Genomic DNA, 12,444 nt, shown 5'->3' with positions numbered 1-12,444 from the left:
ATATGTATCTCGTGATATCAAGATTGGGCAACCAGTACAGAACAAGCAGTTACGAGTCCCATTTACACCGGCGCCATTTTGGGCGCGGCCGGGCAGGTCCAGGATCTAGTCAAACATAACAAATGAGGCTGACGTCTCTGAAGCAGTTGACGAACAGCAGGACATAGCAAATAAACATGAAGTCTCTAAAGCTGTTAACTCACTGCAGGACAAAACAAGTAAACCTGAAACCTCTGGAATAATTGTCGCTCAGAAGAACAACACACAAAACTCTGTAGTGTCTGTGGAAAGTAAAACAGAAGGGCACTGGAGTTTCAGACACACTTAACACTAATGACTTAACAAAGATATCGTCTGTCTATGAAGCAGCTGTCACAAGGAAATCCCTAACGCATCAGCATTCTCGGAAGAGGTTGACACAAATAACATCTTAAGGAACAAAGAAAGACCTGTTCACTCTTGACACCCCAGGTGCTGTCTATGTTGCACTATAGTGCTGCATCGAGAAAACGGACAACCCTATTGATGTGGATTTTTCATTATTGATTATTGTAAAGAAATGGCGACTCCCCCCTTTAGCAGATTAGCTAAATGTTTGTGTAATTTAGGCATAAAAGTTATAATATTGTTCTTGTTGTTGTTATCGTTATAGTTCTGGTTAATTTCAAAAAATGGTTAAATATATTTACAGTTTTTGTTGCGTTCGTTATAGTTAAATGTTAATAAAGTTTTAAAATCTAACTTTGTTGGAGTGCTATATATGTTTAAAAAATCGGATGAATGGGGCCTTGAATCGGGTTATTGTCATGTGTGGGCTTTGCAAGTGTACTGCTACAAGATCGGACATTTCAAACTCAAATGCACATTCTATTTCTTACCTTTCCGAAGCATGGAGCGCAGTAGCAGGCAGAGAAAGGGTGATGCACGTGTTGAACACTGCCTGGCCTGGCAAGTTGCTGGCAGTGCCCCCCGCCCGCTCCTGAAAGAGGGCACACACACACAGCCGCCCCGAGTACTTCACAAATCTTTAAAAGACCATGCGCTTGTTCATGAGGCTTAAATGGTTTATCACCCCTTCTATAACCCCTGCATCGACCCTCTGACGTTTCCTGGAAGAATTAGCACGTAACACAATACCAAGCCCTGTCAGCTAAAACCCCCGAGAAATCATGGGGCATATTATCAAGGGGGTTTATTTCCACTTTTTTGGCTTTAAAAGCCAAAAAAAAAGAGATAAAATTATCTCCCTATTACCAAGCTGTCGCTAACACCAGTTAGTGACAGCTAAAAGGAGATAGCGACCATCTTGAGCCCCGCTTTGCATATCAGTGATATTTATCACTAATGACATGCAAAGTGGACGTGCCAAGATTTTAGCGACTGGAAACAGTCCCTAACCATCGCTATCTCCTATTACCAACTTTTGGAGATATTCGCGCTAAGAGCGAATATCTCCAAAACCTAACACCTGCCCTGAGCAGTTTTAGCCATGTTATCCAATGGGAAGTGGATAACATGGCTAAGAGCATTTGCTGGATAATGCATGAATATCGCTGACTTTTCAACGATATTCATGCATTGCGGCCGTTTTTTATCGCATTTGCGATAAACCTTGCTAATAGCAAGTTTATGTGCGATATAATTCGCCGATGTGCAACGATAATTTTTGTCTCTAAACAAGTTAGAGACAAAATTACCGCTAGTTGTTGGTAATATGCCCCCGGGTTTTTCCTTGCAGGAATCAGGAAGCGAAAGACTAGCACTGAAATCAGTAGTCTCACGCCTGAATCGAGAGGGTTGGCATGTCTGGATACTCTACAGCTAGGGTCATAAACTACATTCGCAGGGCTACGTGATAGCCTAGGTCCGGCCTGGACAATCGGACACAGAGGAAGAGGAGTGTCAGAGGGTGCGGTAGTGAATAGGGTGAAAGGGAGGTGTCGGGCAGGCACAGGGTGTGATTCTCAGAGAAGAGCAGCGCAGATGGGGGGAAGTATATGGCCCATGCATGAGAGAGAGAGCGGGGGTGACCATTGCGTGGGGGAGATGCGTGCGAGGGTGGGGAGCCATGCTGAGAATCGGCGGCGTGCAGAGAGTGGCCCTGGTCAAGGCATCTAAAATGGCTGCCGTGCACGACAAAATTGTGGCATTGGACAAAACGCAAGATGGCGCAGACAATGTTTATCAATAAGGATTCATTTATAACAAAATATTTACTCGCAGTGACAAAATGGTGGTCACCACTTCCTGATTTCCATCGAATCGAACGTTAACAAACGTCACGCAGCAAAAAAAAAAAAAAAAAAAAAAAAACACGCACAGAGCAGTTTTTAGCCATGTTATCCAATGGAAGGTGGATAACACGGCTAAGAGCATTTGCTGGATAATGCATGAATATCGCTGACTTTTCAACGATATTCATGCATTGTGGCCGATGTGCGGCGATAATTTTTGTCTCTAAACAATTAAAACGAAGCACAAAATGGCGAATTCTCGTTTCGCTACCAGTTTGCGGCCCAGTTCGCGCCCCGGGAAACGCTTCTACCGTGAAAAATAATTTTTTTTTTATTTTCCCCACGGGACCCTTTAATAACCCCAACAACAATCCTAGGGGGTCAAGAGGGGGATACCTTGCCCCCTTTCATTAAATTCCCCTTTCATTTTTCACCTCTTCTTCTCTCTCGATCCTACCGAGAGACAAGATGGCGGCCGCTCCGGACTGTTTAGAATGTTGACAGACACCGGAGAGCCAATCAGCTTTCTGCGCGCAAAGTTCCGATAAGCGAAAAGTAAGCGGACCGGATCGCTGCCCGGAGCGCTGTTACAGATATATATCTTGATTTAAACGTTAATTTCTCAAAATCCACTGAAGCACATATATTGAGACCTAGCAAAGGCACATCGGGCTAACAGTCCCTACAATTTTGCCAAGTTTCGTGCAAATCCATTCAGCCGTTCGAGCTAAAAGTGAGGCCAAAGGCCCTATGGAAAAATGAATGGGAAAAACGCGTTTTGGGACCCCCCTTTTTTCTCGGCCCCCCCTTGACGAAACCCCACCAAATTTTCAGGGGCTGCTCAGAAACAAAATGTGCCATTTTCCTGAAAATGTCAGCCGATTCCGTCCACAAACGCCAAAGTTATTAGACATAGAATTTTCAGAAATCCCATAGGGAATTAATCCTAACTATATATACCTACTGGCGATAGCCAGTAGGTAATATATATATATATATATATATATATATATATATATATATATATATATATATATATATATATATATATATATATATTCACTGAAAAAACCATAGGTTATAGACCATATATAGTTAGGAATTAGCATTTACAAAACCTTGAAAATTCACTGAAAAAACCATGGGTTATAGACCATATATAGTTAGGAATTAGCATTTACAAAACCTTATTTTACTCACACAAAACCATTGAAATTTCATATATAGTTAGTTGCACTAACTATATATCGCGCACCCGCAATCCACTGCTGATGATGTCACATATTACATCATTCATGACATGATCAGTGACATCACTGATGACATCACTGATGACATCTCAAATGACATCACTGATGACATCACTGATGACATCTCAAATGACATCACTGATGACATCTCATTTGACATTACTCATCACATCACTGATGATATCATTTATGTGATAATACAATGAACCTCTTCAGACTCTAATATAACCTTAGATACAATCAGTGTAAACAGACACTCACAGACTGTCACTCATCCATGGAGTTACTCACGCACCTAGTCAGTCATGCAAAAAATCAATCACACCTCCATTTCCTCAACTATACAGTTATACACACCTTACTTATTCAAACATATTCTAACACATATTTACTCTCTTATACAATCACTGATACAAGTTTATAATGATCTATACAGCCACTCACACATTCACTGGCTCTTATGCACAGTTATTTATATATGTCAACCCTCACATGTACTGTGTTTTACATATGTACTTACTTTGACATGTAGCACTGAGATATCCATTCACTCACCAATACACTCATTCACACAGTCAACCGCCCATACAGCTGTTTCCACATGCACTTTTGAACCCATACATCTAGTGAATCAACTGCTCACACATCTATGCACAGAGTTACACACCTCCCAGCCACCCACACACACACACACTCACTCTCCCATACAAATACTTGGCTAACCAATCAATAACCCATAAAGTTACTCATATAGCTACTGATCAACACATGCAGCAGTTTACAGAACAACAGACATAATGATGCACAAATTAAGACAGTTTAGTGACTAACCCATGCACTCAGTGAGACTTATTTAATCACTCACTCATACAGTCAGTCATGCACCTACTAAATCCTTCATCCAGACACTTATACATCCACTCATTCTTCAATATGTAAGACATATTTTAACTTTACAGAAACATACAGTCACTGGATGTTGTCATCAGTGATGTCATCAGTGATGTCATTTGAGATGTCATCAGTGATGTCATCAGTGATGTCACTGACCATGTCATGAATGATGTAATATGTGACATCATCAGCAGTGGATTGCGGGTGCGCGATATATAGTTAGTGCAACTAACTATATATGAAATTTCAATGGTTTTGTGTGAGTAAAATAAGGTTTTGTAAATGCTAATTCCTAACTATATATGGTCTATAACCCATGGGTTTTTCAGTGAATTTTCAAGGTTTTGTAAATGCTAATTCCTAACTATATATGGTCTATAACCTATGGTTTTTTCAGTGAATTTCAATGGTTTTTTAATAGCAAATATCAAAAGCTTTAAAATGTGAAGTACGTGGTAGGTAAAAACATTTTCGTGTTTATGCACGCTGATGTGCTTTGAACGCTGCCCCCCCCTCCTTCCTTTTAGGAGTATTCTCTCTTTGCAGATAGTGAAGGGTAGGGAACGCAGGCCTTTGCCCCCGTTGTAATGCGCCGTGCCTGTTTCCCTCTCCATTTAATTGATTGTTATCCAAGCATTTACTGTTTTAGAATTGGTTCTCTTTAGTTCATTCTCTATATACAAACAAACACAGAGTCGCAATACTCTGTTTAGTCTTTGCAGATAGTGAAAAATCGTTAAAAAAACAAAAGGAATCAAGCAAAATCAGTAGGCCACTAATGGGATCTCTTTTTGACCTCGCTAAAATAGAAACATTAGGAACAACCCCTCATGAGAAATATGAAACTAGTGAGAGGAACTGAGCTCGACACCAGGATGGCTGCAAGACAGCTCGGCTCCGCCGCCCACCCCGCCCAAAATAACGACAAACCCAAGCAAATATTATAAATATATACAACACACCAGCAAAGTAACAGGGTAAAACGTTTTATTAAATAACTATTTACATGGCAGCCTGCTGCAACATCGATCCAAATGCATGCCGCCATTCCCGGGATTTCTCCCCAACTACTCTGTGGCCTACGAGATGGATCAGTATGGGCAAATATACACTTGGGGATTCACAAGCAACAACAAGCCTTTGTATTTGGGGCTCAAAATCAATAACAGTGACAGAGAACAGAAGCGAACTAAGCACTCAGGGGCTACGTTTAAACGTAACATCATCTCCCCAGAGGTTCATCACCTTACACAGACATGCACTCTGATCTCCTTGGCCTCAGTCAAGCATCAATAGTAAGATTTTCATAGGTGAGTGTAGGTTCATGGTTTTCCATCCACAGACTAAAAGCCTGGAGTGGGACTGAAAGAACCATAACTAGGTAAGAAGGAAGGCAGAGGCTGTAGGAAGGACTCTGGATATGGTATGTTGCTTGGTCCCTGAGATGCTTCGATGTCACTGCCTTGCACAAATGGCATAAGTCCTGGATGTTGGGTGCCATAGTTGAGGGTTCCGAGCAGCGCTTGTAACACTGTCTGAAGCTCATTTGCACCTGCTGCAGCTTCACTATTCTCAAAGTAGGTGGGGGCTGTTTGATGACCTGACTGCATTGGAAAGCAATGTGATGCGGTGCCTCCCTGAACCGCTTGACGGAGGCCCCCGAGGGGCGGTGTGGTGGTGCGGACTCGGAGGGGGCGCTTGGCTCCTGCCCCCTCCCCAAGTCTTGTTGCCCTGGTGTGGCCTGAGATCGCCCCCGACATAGGCGGCCGCTCCCGGGGTCAGGCGGAACTTTTTGCCTTTTGGTGACTCTTCCATTCTGGACCTTGTCCCACAATCCGTTTGACCTGAAGACACGTCCTGCGGTGCCCTAGTCCGACCATCACATATACCTGCGCCAGGAGACGGCGTGGGGTGCACTAGAAGGGAGAGGCGGCTCGAACGAGCCTCCCCCACCTCCCCAGGTGGAGGTTTCTCAGCTACACCCCAGCGCTTCACTCGGCCAGCTGACTTGCGCCCGCTCTTGCGGCACAGTGCCTCGCTCGGCCAGCTGAATTGCGCCTGCTCCACACCTTGTCCCACAATCCGTTTGACCTGAAGACACGTCCTGCGGTGCCCTGATCCGACCATCACATATACCTGCGCCAGGAGACGGCGTGGGGTGCACTAGAAGAGAGAGGCGGCGCAAATGAGCCTTCCCCACCTCCCCAGGTGGAGGTTTCTCAGCTACACCCCAGCGCTTCACTCGACCAGCTGACTTGCGCCCGCTCTTGCGACACAGTGCCTCGCTCAGGCCAGCTGAATTGCGCCTGCTCTTGCTATTACAGCGTCTCACCCGCCATCCAGCGGAATTGCACCCAATCTTGCGGTACAGCGACAGGCGGCTGCCACGGAGCTCATGAAATGGCGGTCGGCTCCACAGACTTGGGCCTGGCCTGCAAGGATGGCTCTGGGCAACCCTGGAACTCGGACGCTTGACTGCTAGGGCATGGGCCCCATTCCCAAAAGCGTCCCCTCAGCCTTGAAGATTCTACAAGAGTCACTGGGGCCCCCGACTCCCGCAGACTTCCGGTGGGGAGCGACTGCCATGATTGCTCGCGGAATGGCCACGACGGAGCCACGAGATGGTGGTGTTCTCATGCTGATGTCAGCTTCAGTCTGAAACATCCAGAAACACTGTAGACTACCAATCCGATCAGTTCCGGTGGAGCCCCAATGTGACCCGGTAGAGAAGAACTAGCCCTCCCCTCTTTGACTGATGGTTCTTGTTGCCTGTCCCTTCTGTTGTCATTTAACAGAACTTTTTGGACTGCTGAAAGGGGTTCTGTTCCGACCGCTGGTTGGTGGAGACATTTTGACTATATTCTGGACCTGCATTGTCGCGTAATGCGTCATATGACGCGCCGCGTTAGCGCACCCGGAAGTGGTCCGGTGCGCGAGGCGCGAAGCGCAGCTTCCCGGAAGCGATCCGGGGCGCGGCGCGGAGCGCGTAACGTAAGCATAACAAGTCATGTGACTTGTTAATAAAACTTTTCATTGGTTCATTTTACTTTTGGTTTCCTAATGATGGAAGGCTTGGTCATATGACCTAAAAATAACACTTTTCATTGGTTTAGAAATTTTTTTTCCCAAATGATGAAAGCCCCACCTTTTTTTTTCTCACTCTGACTTGTAAAGCAAAGGACCTAGATGCATTTACAGTTTATCACTAACAATGTTCCAGGCTAATGTATTTTCCCGTGAAATTTACAACTGTCCTGCAAGTAAAATATTCCTTTTTCGAGAAAAAGGGCGTTTCTTCGTCCCATGAGGGAGCCGTTGAGCAAAAGAGGCTCGGCTTGCTGTCTTAGTCGCTGATAGGCCTGAATATCGGATTCTTATCGATCACTTTATGTTGCAGGAGTGGAAAACACAACAGCCCATGACCATTTATCTTTACTGCTTACCTGCGTATTATACCTTTTAACCGTCATGTAATCGGGCTGCTTTATTTCACTTGCCTTTTACTGATTCGAAAACAGTGGCTATTATTCAAAACTTTACCAATCTAGGTACTACTACCACGTTTTGTTTTAAAAACCTTTATTGTGAAAATGTCAGTATACAAATACGGGCCTATAACCACGTGGGCCGGCCACGGAGCAAACTGTAATCGTATATGATGAGGGGACATTTACACTGTAGCAAAGCTCACTGCAGCTGAGCAGCCTCCACCTGGGGAGGTGGGAGAGGCCCGTTCGCGCCGCCTCCCTCCCCGGGGCGCCCCACGCCGTCTTTCGGCGCAGCATTGTAGGATGGCCACACCAGTGCGGCAACTTGCTGGACACCACCTCGGTGCCATCCGGATCTCGGAGCGTTGTGCTGCCTTTGGCCTATTCCCACATCGGTCCACTACTGACGCCGCCTCACAGGCCAACGGATTTTGTAGGCTTTTTATAGCCCAAAGCCGCATAACAGGTCATGTGACTTGTTTATAAAACTTTTCATTGGTTCTTTTACTTTTGGTTTCCTAATGATGGAAGGCTTGGTCATATGACCTAAAAATAACTTTTCATTGGTTTAGAAAACATTTTTTTCCCAAATGATGAAACCCCACATTTTTTTTTCTCACTCTGACTTGTAAAGCAAAGGACCCAGATACATTAACAGTTTATCACTAACAATGTTCCAGGCTAATGTATTTTCCCGGGAAATTTACAACTGTGCTGCAAGTAAAATATTCCTATTTCGAGAAAAAGGGCGTTTCTTCGTCCCATGAGGGAGCCGTTGAGCAAAAGAGGCTCGGCCTGCTGTCTTAGTCGCTGATAGGCCTGAATATCGGATTCTTATCGATCACTTTATGTTGCAGGAGTGGAAAACACAACAGCCCTTGACCATTTATCTTTACAGCATTCCTGCGTATTATACCTTTTAACCGTCATGTAATCGGGCTGCTTTATATCACTTGCCTTTTACTGATTCGAAAACAGTGGCTATTATTCAAAACTTTACCAATCTAGGTACTACTACCATGTTTTGTTTTAAAAACTTTTATTGTGAAAATGTCAGTATACAAATACGGGCCTATAACTACGTGGGCCGGCCACGGAGCAAACTGTAATCGTATATGATGAGGGGACATTTACACTGTAGAAGAACGTAACGGGCGGGCCATTAGGTTGCAAGAACTAAGGTGTCTAACAGTTGCGGAATCGGTGGACGTAAATTTTATAATTAAAGTACGACAGGGCCAGTTACAATAAAATTATCTAGATATACATTTGCGGGCAAGTACCATGGGTGACGTTAATTCCAACTTTCAATAGTACAGTAATCAATAACACATCAGAACTTAATATCAATAGGGATGTCAAAATGTTCAATCAGTACTCGTCCCCGCCCGCCATGTGCTTCAAAACTACATACGTATCTTGTGATATCAAGGCTGGGCAACCAGTACACAACAAGGAGTTGCGAGTCCCATTTATACCGGCGCCATTTTGGGCAAGGCCGGGCAGGTCCAGGATATAGTCAAAATGTCTCCACCAACCAGCGGTCGGACCAGAACCCCTTTCGGCAGTCAAAAAAGGTTCCGTTAAATGACAACAGAAGAGATAGGCAACAAGAACCATCAGTCAAAAGAGGGGAGGGCAAGTTCTTCCCTACCGGGTCACGTTCGGGCTCCACCGGAACTGATCGAATTGGTAGTCTACAGTGTTTCTGGATGTTTCAGACTGAAGCTGGCATCAGCATGAGAGCGCCACCATCTTGTGGCTCCGTCGTGGCCATTCCGCAAGCAATCATGGCAGCCGCTCCCCACCGGAAGCCTGCGGGAGTCGGGGGCCCCGGTGACTTTTGTAGAATCTTCAAGGCTGAGGGGACGCTTTCAGGAAAGGGGCCCATGCCCAGCAGGCAAACGTCCGAGTTCCAAGGTGTCCCAGGGCCATTTTAGTGGACCAGGCCCAAATCCGAAGAGCCGGCCGCCATTTTGAGAGTCCTGTGGCAGCCGCCTATCGCTGCACCGCAAGAGTGGGCGCAATTCAACTGGATGGTGGGTGAGACGCTGCAGCTGCAAGAGCGGGCGCAACTCAGCTGGATGGCGGGTGAGGCACTGTGACGCAAGAGCGGGCGCAACTCAACTGGATGGCGACTGAAACGCCAAGGGGCGCCCCACTGCAGCTGAGGAGCCTCCACCTGGGGAGGCGGGGGAGGCCCGTTCGCGCCGCCTCCCCCCGCAGGGCGCCCCACGCTGTTTTTTGGCGCAGCATTGTAGGATGGCCAGACCAGTGCGGCAACTTGCTGGACACCACCTCAGTGCCGTCCAGATCTCGGCTCGTTGTGCTTCCTTCGGCCTATTCGCACAACGGTCCGCTACTGACGCCGCCTCACAGGCCGACGGATTTTGTAGGCTTTTTATAACCCAAAGCCGACTAAAAGACAGGCCAAAGCAGCCCATTGTTGCTACTCCGGGGAGGGAGGAGCAAGGACAGTGTCAAGCGGACGGTGAATGCTTTGAGATGGATGTTGCAGCAGGCTGCCATGTAAATAGTTCTTTAAAATGTTTTTTTTTAACGTGTTTACTTTGTTGGAGCGTTGTATATATTTATAAGTTATTAAAGTGTTATAATCCTACTACTTTGTTGGAGTGCTATATATTTGTAATGTGACACATTCTTGTGAAGACTTTGATGTACAGAAAGGCATCCCTGGAATCTTCCGCTTCAGGCTCGGTCCCACACACCCTTACAGTGAGAATCCCCTCTGTAGTAAATGAATTTAGGAGGCTTCTGAATATGAATAAGGAAGTTTATTCCATATAATAAACTCCACCCGATCACAGAGCGTCCGGTCCCAGTCAAGCCAACGGTTACAATGCCTAACTGTAGACCAGGCGTCCATGCACGGGTGACGAGACATTCGTATAATAATATGTATATACAGTTGAACACAAGAAGTGGCTCGTGAAGATCACGAGCAGAAGTCAGTCATACTCCGCATGAAGCATCACGCGGTGTATGACACGTAAGCATACATAACACCCTCCCCAATCACAATACTGGATCGTTATCAGATAGTAGGAACGCGTGTGGTGTGACGGATCTCATGGGGTGGGGGCCTTGATCTACTGTAACTTCTTTGAAGAGGGGTGAATCTTTACAGTTGGGGCCATAAACTACATCCGCAGGGCTAGGTGATAGCCTGGGACCGGCCTGGACAATCGGACACAGAGGAAGAGGAGTGTCAGAGGGTGCGGTAGTGAATAGGGTGAAAGGGAGGTGTCGGGCGGGTGTGGTAAATATTTAATTACCGTCCTAATTTCTATGCAGGTAGGTACTTATAAAAAAATAACTCAATTGGAAAGAAAGACGCAGAGTCCGTGGTGTTAGAGTTCTTAGGGGTTTTATTCCTTAAAAAGGAATGGTTCTTGAACCGGATATCGGGTTCCTGACACCGCTGGGGTTCAGGAAGGGATAGAGCAATACTTTATTGACAATACATAACTTTTATACTTAAAGCACATAATGGAAACCAATACAGAAGGCGTAACAGCTGAGAGAAACAAGATAAGAACACACACGTGTTAGCAATACGTAATCAGAAGGCGTGAACTAGGGCGTGCACAGAGGTGTGTGCTAGAAACGTCACATGAAAGTGTCACAAGTGGGTGGGTACATAGCAGAAATCTTGCGATGCCAGCAGAAATCTGAGGTCTGGATGCGCGCGCAGCTGCATGACGTGTGATTGACGTGAAGCTGGAGGGTGCAGGGGACTTGACATTTACACTAGAGGAAAGAGACAGAAGTCTGGCATGTCAGATCAACTCGTTCCTATATCATATCTGATATCTGGTGTTTGGGAACCATATTATCTAGAAGGAAAGGTCTCTTGGGCAGAGGCTATCCTATACTGACTATGAATGCGTGCATATGTGCCTACGTGTCTGTGTGTAAAACGAGGGGGCCATGGGCCTACCATGGTAACGGGAGCTATGAATTACTTGCATGGAGACAGAAAGGCCGGGCCCTGTGCTCTGCGGCTGAGGGGTTGTTTATCTATCCTGCTAGACTGGAATGTGTTTTCGGGAAACTGAGCTTGGCTATGCTGATAACGTGAAGGTAAAATACTGTCTTTGGCAGGCAAGCAGGCCGAGCCAGGCCCCGCTCGCCTCGCAGGGAGTAGGACAGAGTTCATGGGGGCATCCCACGTTGCAGTTTCAGGAGGCAGAGATGACTTTGAAAAGAGGCTCGATGACAGAAAACAGGGCCTAGCTCGCACAGAGCCAGGAATACGTGAAAGTGCACCATACAAAGACGGTGGCAAGGCATACTTAGGAACGGAATATCCGACCCATTCAGGGTGGATCTGAAAGAGGACATGTTAACGTTGGACGCAAATGTATTTGCGTCTTCATAGCTGGCACAGGAGGGAAGTTACATGCACTTTAAGCTCGTACATGGAGACGGTGGGGTACACGTTAGGGAACATTTCTTGACCATAAAATTTATATTTCCTCATTCCCTCCTTGTTCCCTACGGACCCTTCATGATATATCAATCTTCATTAATCCATTTATTTGAGTAGTTAGCATC

Source organism: Lissotriton vulgaris, chromosome 7 (genome assembly GCF_964263255.1).
Source record: "Lissotriton vulgaris chromosome 7, aLisVul1.2, whole genome shotgun sequence".
Classification (NCBI taxonomy): domain Eukaryota; kingdom Metazoa; phylum Chordata; class Amphibia; order Caudata; family Salamandridae; genus Lissotriton; species Lissotriton vulgaris.
This window is presented reverse-complemented; position numbering follows the sequence as displayed.